This window comes from Eubalaena glacialis, chromosome 18, assembly GCF_028564815.1.
Source record: "Eubalaena glacialis isolate mEubGla1 chromosome 18, mEubGla1.1.hap2.+ XY, whole genome shotgun sequence".
Classification (NCBI taxonomy): Eukaryota; Metazoa; Chordata; class Mammalia; order Artiodactyla; family Balaenidae; genus Eubalaena; species Eubalaena glacialis.
The window spans coordinates 27,343,782-27,354,046 of NC_083733.1; the positions used below are offsets into that span (position 1 = coordinate 27,343,782).

Consider the following 10,265-nt stretch of genomic DNA (forward strand, 5'->3'; position numbering starts at 1 on the left):
TTCACACCAGTCCCTCCTTTTGCCTTGCATCTGCTGGTTGATGGCTTCACCATCTGCCTGATTACCTGTATCTTCATATGGTAAGTAATAGGAGAATCCAACTCAAACCAGCTTAAGTGACAAGGGATTCTAGACTCCAAAACTTGAGTCCAAGACTTCATGGTTGGTTAGTGCAACAGCCACCCAAGGCTGTCACTAGGAATCTAATCTTTGCTTTGCTCTGCACATAGTCATGTCCAGTTATGGCTCATTCCCCTGGGGGTCACAAGATGTTTGCCAATTAAGTCAGGTCTACAAGCATCTTTATTCTTGTCCAAACAAGGAGATCATTCGGTCCCAATAAAGAGTTCTAACATTCACGCTCACTGACAGGTTTAGATCACATGCTCACTCCTGAACCCAAAGCTAGAGCCAGAGCAATGGAATGAGTTAATTAGTGTAAGTCACTCAAGGCCCACCTTGAAAGCTGGAATGGGGTCAGTTTCCCTAAAGCACATGGGCTGCACAACAGGGGAGATTGGAACCCAATTCCTGCGTGACAACCTAGGTGCTTTTAGGAAAGCAGAAGCTGGGTAGAAAACAAATAAATGTCTACTGCAATCACTATCCAATTCAGGACCCTGGGAAGAATATTACTTCCTCTCTCACCTCCCCATATCCAACCTTTCAATAGATTCTGCTAATTCTACCTTTTTTTCATTCTTTTGTCCATAAAACTGCCTTTGTTCAAGCCCTCATCACTTCTCACCTGTACTCTCAAAATGCCTCCTGACCGGTTTTTCTCTGCCTCTGCTCTCTCCTTCTTCCAAAGTTCCCTTGCACTATTCCCATAGTGATCTTTCTGCCCCCAAAGATCTGATCTTATTACTACCCTGCTTACAACGCAAATGGCTCCCCATGGGTTACAGAAGAAATTCTAAACTCCTCGGTAAGTCATACATGTCTTCCATGATCTGTGTATTAGTTTGCTAAGGCCACCATAACAAAATACCACAGACTGGGTGACTTAAACAACAGAAAAGTTCTCACAGTTCTGGAGGCTGTAAGTCCAAGATCAAGGTGTCGGCAGGGTTGGTTTCTCCTGAGGCCTCTCTCCTTGGTTGCAGGTGGCGCCTTCTTGCTGTGTTGTCACATGGCCTTTCCTCTGTGCGTGCACATCTCTGGTATTTCTTTCTTATAAGGACACCAGTCATATTGGAGTAGGGTCTCACCCTTATGAACTCATGTTACCTTAATTACCTTTTTAAAGGCGCTAAATCCAAATATAGTCTTGTTGGAGGTTAGGGTTTCAATATATGAATTAGGGGGAGGGGCACAATCCAGTCTGTAATAATCTGGTTTCTACCTTCAGCCTCTGATAATTACTCATTGTTACCCAACAATACGGTTTCCCAAGAGCAAAGATTAGCTAGAGATGTCTGATTGAACACAACCACACACACCGCCCTTCCTACTTCCTGCCTCACATGTCCTGAAACGACACCTTCTGTCTCTTTGTAGGTATTTTTGTCTATACATGAAACGCATAAAAACACAGGAAAGCAATAAAGAGTGCCACCAGAAGAGCAGATTATTCATGAATTCCTGTAAGATAGAAAGCAGATGGGATCAGATTGACAGAAAAACTGGAGCAAAGAAAAACACAGCTTAAACATGGATAGAAAAAAAAAAACCCAAAAAACTACTACCTAGGAAACTAGAACAGTTCGGGGATATTCTAAGCTCAGTCAACAGACACCTAGAGCAGGAGGAGGTGCTGGGGCAAGAGATGGGATATCTGTATACATGAGAGCCAGGTCAGGGCTTGCTTCCATAGCACAGAGTAAAACTGGAAGAATGTCAGAAAAATTAGCATGGCCCCTGGCTCAGGGATGATGTGAACTTGTGAAGCATTCCATATTTTTGATAGTATCACCCCACAGATTATATGCTAATCACAAAGAAGAAAATGTACTTTTACAATGCAAGGATCTGATGGTCACCACCCAAAAGAAGTGATCCAACCTAACATATCAATGATGGGAAAACTTGATATTATGTGTCTATAGATGTCAGGCAGTATAATGTATGCTGAATCACCTATGAAGAATTCTTGCCAAAATAGTTAACCTGATTCCAATCAAGCCTCTTGACTCAACTCTACAAGAAATGTGGGAGTGAGTGAGGGGGGTTTAAGAAAACGTTAAACGACACCAAGAAGAAACAAGTAGAAGAAATCAGAACGTGGAGTCTCCTAAGAGGGCACCTAGTAAAATACTGTCTCAGGGAATCTGGTGTGTTGATTGTAAGACAGAAGTTTCTGACCTCAGAATGGCTTAAGATGATGCTTCATAACCCTCTCGGGTATACAAAAATCTCTCTAAGAATCAAGGGCCTGCCTCGTTGCTCCTCTCAGCTAGACAGTAATGCTTCTAAGACTTCTAAGGGAGTGGTCTGATAGCAGCTTCACAGGGAACTCAAGATTAAAAAAAAAGACATCAGCCTGATCCTGATGTCATAATGGGATGAGACTTTGGAGGACTCTTGGAAATGGTGTGTGTATTTTGCATGTGAGAGAAAGGCGAATGCAGACGGTCTTCAACTTGTGATGGTTCTACTTACAACTTTTCAACTTTACAATGGTGCAAAAGTGATAAGCATTCAACAGAAACCACACTTCAAATTTCGAATTTTGACCTTCTCCTGGGCCGGTGGTATGTGGTACAATACACTCTCGTGATGCTGGCCAGTGGCAGCAAGCCCGCAGCTCTTGGTCAGCCAGGTGATCATAAGGGTAAACAATCAATACACTTACAAACACCCTGTACCCAGACAACCACTCTGTTTTTCACTTTCAGTACAGTATTCAATAAATTACATGAGACATTCAACACTTTGTTATAAAATAGGCTTTGTGTTAGATCATTTTGTCCAACTGAAGGCTAATGTAAGTGTCCTGAGCATGTTTAAGGCAGGCAAGGGTAAGCTATGATGTTGGGTAGGTTAGGTGTATTTGATGCATTTTAAACTTGTGATATTTTCACTTTATGATGGTTTATCAGGATGCACCCTCATCATCAATTGAGGAAGATCTGTAATTTGTGGCCAGAAGGCAGACCATGGCAGTTTTTAAAACATAGCTTCAAATTCTCTGAAACTGGGTGGGCTTTGTGACTACTTCAAACAATAGGGTATGATGGAAGGGATGCAATGTGACTTCTGAGGCTAGGTCAGAAAAGGAATGCAAGTCCTATTCACCAAAACATTCATTCTCAGAGCCATGAGCCATTATATAAGAAAACTGACTACTCTGAGGCCACCATGCTAGAGAAGCTCCACGCATATGCTCTGGTGGGCATTCCTAGCTGAGCCAGCCTTTCAGCCATCACAACCAAGGTGTCAGACATGAGAGCAAAGGCATCTTGGATGCCCCACCAGTCCATCTGCCAACTGAATATCACCACTGACTTTTTTCAATGTCATGTGAAACAAAGAATCACTTGAATTTGTGGTCCACAAAATCGTGAGATATAAGAGTTGTTTTAAGCCACTGAGGTTAAAATGTTCTTTATATAGACAACAAGGGCATAATTTGGCTCTTCAAAAAGTCAGTGTCATGGGGGTGGGGGAAGATGGTGTGTCAGTTTAAAGGGCTATGGCACCCAAATACAGTAAGTCAGGCTTGATTGGCTCCTGGTTCAAAAAACTAGATGACAAATACTTTGGGGACAAGTAGAGAGACTTGAACACAGACTAGTAGATAATATTTTTCAGGAAATTCTTGTAAATTTTGTTAGATATGAACATAGTATTATGATTGTACAGAAAAAATGTCTATTTCTAGGAGATACTTCCTGAAGTAATTATAGAGCAAGTGTCATTGTGATCACAACTTACTTTACATTGGATCAGCAAAACGATCTCACACACACATGCACACACAAAGTAAATATAGCAAAAGATTACAGTTGTTTGAATCTAGGTACTAGGTACATGAGAGTCCATTATACAATTCTTTTAACTTTTCTGAATGTGAAAATTTTTGTAATAAAAAGTTGAGGGGAAAAAAAGATCAGGGAAAATTATGAAAACATTCCCAACTTCATTAGTCATCAAGGAAATGCAAATTAGAACCAAAATGCAATACCACCCACCAGAATGGCTAAAATGAAAAAGACAGAAAGTGTTGGCAAGACTGTGAAGCAAGTGGAATTCCTTCATAGACCACTGGTGGAAGCATAAATGGTACAACCATTTTGGAACACTGTTGGCAGTATCTACTAAAGCCCACGTATATCTACCCTATGATTCAGCAACACCTCTCCCAAAAGAAATCCATATTCATGTTCATCAAAAGATATGTACAAACACTATTGATAGAGGTCTCAAACTGAAAACTACCCAAATATACATCAACAGGAGAATGAGTGGATAAATATACATTCATAAACTGGAATGCTATACACCCACAAGAATGAACAAACCACAACCACACGTGATACTGTGGACAAATCACACAAACGTGCTAAGTAAAAGAAGACAGACACCAAAGAGTACACACTATATGATTCCATTGCTTTCATAAAGATTGATTCTAACATTTTAATAAAGATAACACAAATCTACAGCAATAGAAGTCAGGATAGTTACCCTTGGAGGTGTAGTGACTGGAAGGGGACACAAGGGTCCAGGATGTTGGTAACATTCTCTTTCTTGATCTGGGTGCTGATTACAAGGGTGTGTTAACTTTGAGCAATTTCCTGTGTCCTCTGCCTGTCTCTCTAGAAATGCTGGGTTTCTGGTATGCTCCTCACTCTTCAAGTTCACTCATGCCTCAATGTCTTTGCCATGCTGTTCCCTCTGCTTGCACTGCCTTTTCCACCTGTCTTCGCCTGGCTAGTCTCTACTCCTCCTTTACTTCTCAGCTCAGAAGTTCTCTCCTCCACAAAGCCTTCTCTAACCTCCAGATTCAGCTAAATTCCTTTTTTCCATCTGTCCTATACAGTAGTATCCACTCTAGACAGTTATACTAATACTGTAATACAGTGAAATTCTTTGGACTCCTCTGCTAGACCACAAGCTCTTTGAAGGCAGTAGTTTTATTCACTGACACAAACCAGTATTTGGTGACTGTTTGCTAAAGTGCCTCAACTAAATCTCCCTCAATATACATGAAAGAAATGTGTCATGAGCCCTATATTGTTCTTATTTATTTATCTATTTTTAATAAATTTATTTATTTATTTATTTTGGACTACATTGGGTCTTCGTTGCTGCACGTGGGCTTTCTCCAGTTGCTGTGAGCGGGGGCTACTCTTCGTTGCGGTGCGTGGGTTACTCACTGTGGTGGCTTCTCTTGTTGCGGAGCACAGGCTCTAGGTGCATGGGCTTCAGTAGTTGTGGCACGTGGGCTCAGTAGTTGTGGCTCACAGGTTCTGAAGCGCAGGCTCAGTAGTTGTGGTGCATGGGCTTAGTTGCTCCACGGCATGTGAGATCTTCCCGGATCATGGCTTGAACCCGTGTCCCCTGCACTGGCAGGCGGATTCTTAACCACTGCACCACCGGGGAAGTCCCCCTATATTGTTTTCAAAATACAGCCTGGAGACCCAGATTGAATAAAAAATAGTGATATTATCTAACTTTGATATATGAAAAGATAATGTAATACTTTTCTAATTTTTAGAGAGTCACTTTTTAGTTTTATAAATTTGATTTCATTTTAAGCAAAGTTTAAACTCCTCATCTTAAAATTCAGCAACTGTAACAAAAAGATACCCTTTTTTTCACCTATCAGATTGGCAAAGATTTTTAAAAATTGAGAAGACACTGTGTTAGACAGGACTATATATTGGTTTGACCTCTTTGGAGGGCAATTCAGCTACTATCAAAATATAAAGTGAACATATTTTTTATGTAGTAATTCTATTTCTAGAATTTTTCTATAATATCCTACACATCTGTGAAAAGACACATACAAGGACATTCACTGAAGCATTGTTCCTCATAGCAAAAGATTAGAATCAACTAAAGGCCTATCAATAGGATGCTGGTAAAACAAGGCCATTTTACTATGGAACACTACAAAGCCTTTAAAAAGAAGGAGGTTGGACTTCCCTGGGGGCGCAGTGGTTGAGAATCTGCCTGCCAACGCAGGGGACACAGGTTCCGGCCCTGGTCTGGGAAGATCCCACATGCTGCAGAGCAACTAAGCCAGTGCGCCACAACTACTGAGCCTGCGCTCTAGAGCCCATGAGCCACAACTACTGAGCCCGCGTGCTGCAACTACTGAAGCCTGTGCACGTAGAGCCCATGCTCCGCAACAAGAGAAGCCACCGCAATGAGAAGCCCTCGCACCGCAACGAAGAGTAGCCTCCACTCACTGCAACTAGAGAAAGCCTGCGCGCAGCAACACAGCCAAAAATAAATAGATAAATATTTTTTTTAAAAAAAGAAAAGAGGCTGATTCATATTACTGATCTGATCTGATATCCGAGTTATATTCTTTTTTAAAAAAACTGTTGATTTTATTGATGATGATAATTGATAAAGAATGCAAGTCAAAGGTACACATCTGAAAATATCAACTTTAAATCTGATTTACTCAGTATTAATTTTAGGTGATAGATTAAGTAAAATTAATGATACAAGCCAAATGATGCCTGCATCAAATTCAGTGTGCATAATGCTCTTGACAGCATCAAAGGAATTAAATTGTTTGAGGAAAACCAGCGATTATGTTTATCAAACATCTGTCACTGATGCTAAACAAATTGCAGAATCTCGTGATTTTGACACCAATTTTTTCACCCTTTAAAATAAACATGAAAGAGAGGGAAAAGATCTTCATTTGAAAATCTTATGAACAGGAAGTTACATTCTTTTTTTTTTAACATCTTTTTTTTTTTTCAACATCTTTATTGGAGTATAATTGCTCTACAATAGTGTGTTAGCTTCTGCTGTATAACAAAGTGAATCAGCCATACGTATACACATATTCCCATATCCCCTCCCTCTTGTGTCTCCCTCCCACCCTCCCCACCCCACCCCTCTAGGTGGTCACAAAGCACCAAGCTGATCTCCCTGTGCTATGTGGCTGCTTCCCACTAGCTATCTATTTTACATTTGGTAGTGTATATATGTCCATGCCACTCTCTCACCTCGTCCCAGCCCACTCCTCTCCCTTCCTGTGTCCTCAAGTCCACTCTCCATGTCTGCATCTTTATTCCTGTCCTGCTCCTAGGTTTTTTTTTTTTAGATTCCATATATATGCGTTAGCATATGGTATTTGTTTTTCTCTTTCTGACTTACTTCACTCTGTATGACAGACTCTAAGTCCATCCACCTCACTACAAATAACTCAATTTAGTTTCTTTTTATGGCTGAGTAATATTCCATTGTATATATGTGCCACATCTTCTTTATCCATTCATCTGTCGATGGACACTTAGGTTGCTTCCATGTCCTGGCTATTGTAAATAGAGCTGCAATGAACATTGTGGTACATGACTCTTTTTGAATTATGGTTTTCTCAGGGTATATGCCCAGTAGTGGGATTGCTGGGTCGTATGGTAGTTCTATTTTTAGCTTTTTAAGGAACCTCCATACTGCTCTCCATAGTGGTTGTATCAATTTACATTCCCACCAACAATGCAAGAGGGTTCCCTTTTCTCCACACCTTCTCCAGCATTTATTGTTTGTAGATTTTTTGATGATGGCCATTCTGACTGGTGTGAGGTGATACCCCACTGTAGTTTTGACTTGCATTTCTCTAACGATTAGTGATGTTGAGCATCCTTTCATGTGTTTGTTGGCAATCTGTATATCTTCTTTGGAGAAATGTCTATTTAGGTCTTCTGCCCATTTTTGGATTGGGTTGTTTGATTTTTTGATATTGAGCTGCATGAGCTGCTTGTAAATTTTGGAGATTAATCCTTTGTCAGTTGCTTCATTTGCAAATATTTTCTCCCATTCTGAGGGTTGTCTTTTCGTCTTGTTTATGGTTTCCTTTGCTGTGCAAAAGCTTTTAAGTTTCATTAGGTCCCATTTGTTTATTTTTGTTTTTATTTCCATTTCTCTAGGAGGTGGGTCAAAAAAGATCTTGCTGTGATTTATGTCATAGAGTGTTCTGCCTATGTTTTCCTCTAAGAGTTTGATAGTGTCTGGGCTTACATTTAGGTCTTTAATCCATTTTGTGTTTATTTTTGTGTATGGTGTTAGGAAGTGTTCTAATTTCATTCTTTTACATGTAGCTGTCCAGTTTTCCCAGCACCACTTATTGAAGAGGCTGTCTTTTCTCCATTGTATGTTCTTGCCTCCTTTGTCATAAATTAGGTGCCCTTATGTGCATGGGTTTATCTCTGGGCATTCTATGCTGTACCATTGATCTATATTTCTGTTTTTGTGCCAGTACCATACTGTCTTGATTACTGTAGCTTTGTGGTATAGTTTGAAGTCAGGGAGCCTGATTCCTCCAACTCTGTTTTTCTTTCTCAAAATTGCTTTGGCTATTCGGGGTCTTTTGTGTTTCCATACGAATTGTAAAATTTTTTGTTCTAATTCTGTGAAGAATGCCATTGGTAGTTTGATAGGGATTGCATTGAATCTGTAGATTGCTTTGGGTAGGATAGTCATTTTCAAAATATTGATTCTTCCAATCCAAGAACATGGTATATTTCTCCATCTGTTTATGTCATCTTCGATTTCTTTCATCAGTGTTTTATAGTTTTCTGAGTACAAGTCTTTCACCTCCTTAGGCAGGTTTATTCTTAGGTATTTTATTCTTTGTGTTGCAGTGGTAAGTGGGAGTGTTTCCTTAATTTCTCTTTCTGATTTTTCATTGTTGGTGTATAGGAATGCCAGAGATTTCTGTGCATTAATTTTGTATCCTGCAACCTTACCAAATTCATTGATTAGTTCTAGCAGTTTTCTGGTGGCCTCTTTAGGATTTTCTATGTATAGTATCATGTTGTTGGCAAACAGTGACAGTTTTACTTCTTCTTTTCGTTTGTATTCCTTTTATTTCTTTTTCTTCTCTGATTGCTGTGGCTAGGACTTCCAAAACTATGTTGAATAAGAGTGGTGAGAGTGGACATCCTTGTCTTGTTCCTGATCTTAGTGGAAATGCTTTCAGTTTTTCACCATTAAGTATGAGGTTCCCTCTATGCCCATTTTCTGGAGAGTTTTTATTGTAAATGGGTGTTGACGTTTGTCAAAAGCTTTTTGTGCATCTATTGAGATGATCATATGGTTTTTATTCCTTAATTTGTTAATGTGGTGTATCACATTGATTGATTTGCATATATTGAAGAATCCTTGCATCCCTGGGATAAATCTCACTTGATCATGGTGTATGATCCTTTTAATGTGCTGTTGGATTCTGTTTGCTAGTATTTTGTTCAGCATTTTTGCATCTATGTTCATCAGTGATATTGGTCCATAATTTTCTTTTTTTGTGATATCTTTTTCTGGTTTTGGTATCAGGGTGATGGTGGCTTCGTAGAATGAATTTGGGAGTGTTTCTCCCTCTGCAATATTTTGGAAGAGTTTGAGAAAGATCAGTGTTAGCTCTTCTCTAAATGTTTGATAGAATTCACCTGTGAAGCCATCTGGTCCTGGACTTTTGTTTGTTGGAAGATTTTTAATTACGGTTTCAATTTCATTACTTGTGATAGGTCTGTTTATATTTTCTAACTCCTCCTGGTTCAGTCTTGGAAAATAGTACATTTCCAAGAATTTGTCCATTTCTTCGTGGTTGTCCATTTTATTGGCATATGGTTGTTTATAGTAGTCTCTTATAATTCTTTGTATTTCTGCAGTGTCAGTTGTGATTTCTCCATTTTCATTTCTAATTTTATTGATTGCGTCCTCTCCCTTTTTTTCTTGATGAGTCTGGCTAATGGTTTATCAATTTTGTTTATCTTCTCAAAGAACCAGCTTTTAGTTTTATTGATCTTTGCTATTGTTTTCTTCGTTTCTATTTCATTTATTTCTGCTCTGATCTTTATGATTTCTTTCCTTCTACTGACTTTGGGTTTTCTTTGTTCTTCATTCTCTAGTTGTTTTAAGTGTAGGGTTAGATTGTTTATTTGAGACTTTTCTTGTTTCTTGAGGTGAGATTGTATTGCTATAAACTTCCCTCTTAGAACTGCTTTTGCTGTGTCCCATAGGTTTTGGGTCATCATGTTTTCATTGTCATTTGTTTCTATGTATTTTTTATTTCTTCTTTGATTTCTTCAGTGATCTCTTGGTTATTTAGGAGTGCACTGTTTAGCCTCCATATATTTGTG

At 39.3% G+C, this 10,265-nt stretch overlaps 1 non-coding gene across 1 annotated transcript; it reads left to right on the top strand.

The window, feature by feature from the left end:
• The first annotated feature begins 1,802 nt into the window (after positions 1–1,802).
• LOC133079256 (U6 spliceosomal RNA) lies at positions 1,803–1,904 on the top strand. Its single transcript, XR_009698134.1, has one exon. It is a non-coding gene; the product is annotated as a U6 spliceosomal RNA (small nuclear RNA).
• The last annotated feature ends 8,361 nt before the right edge of the window (positions 1,905–10,265 follow it).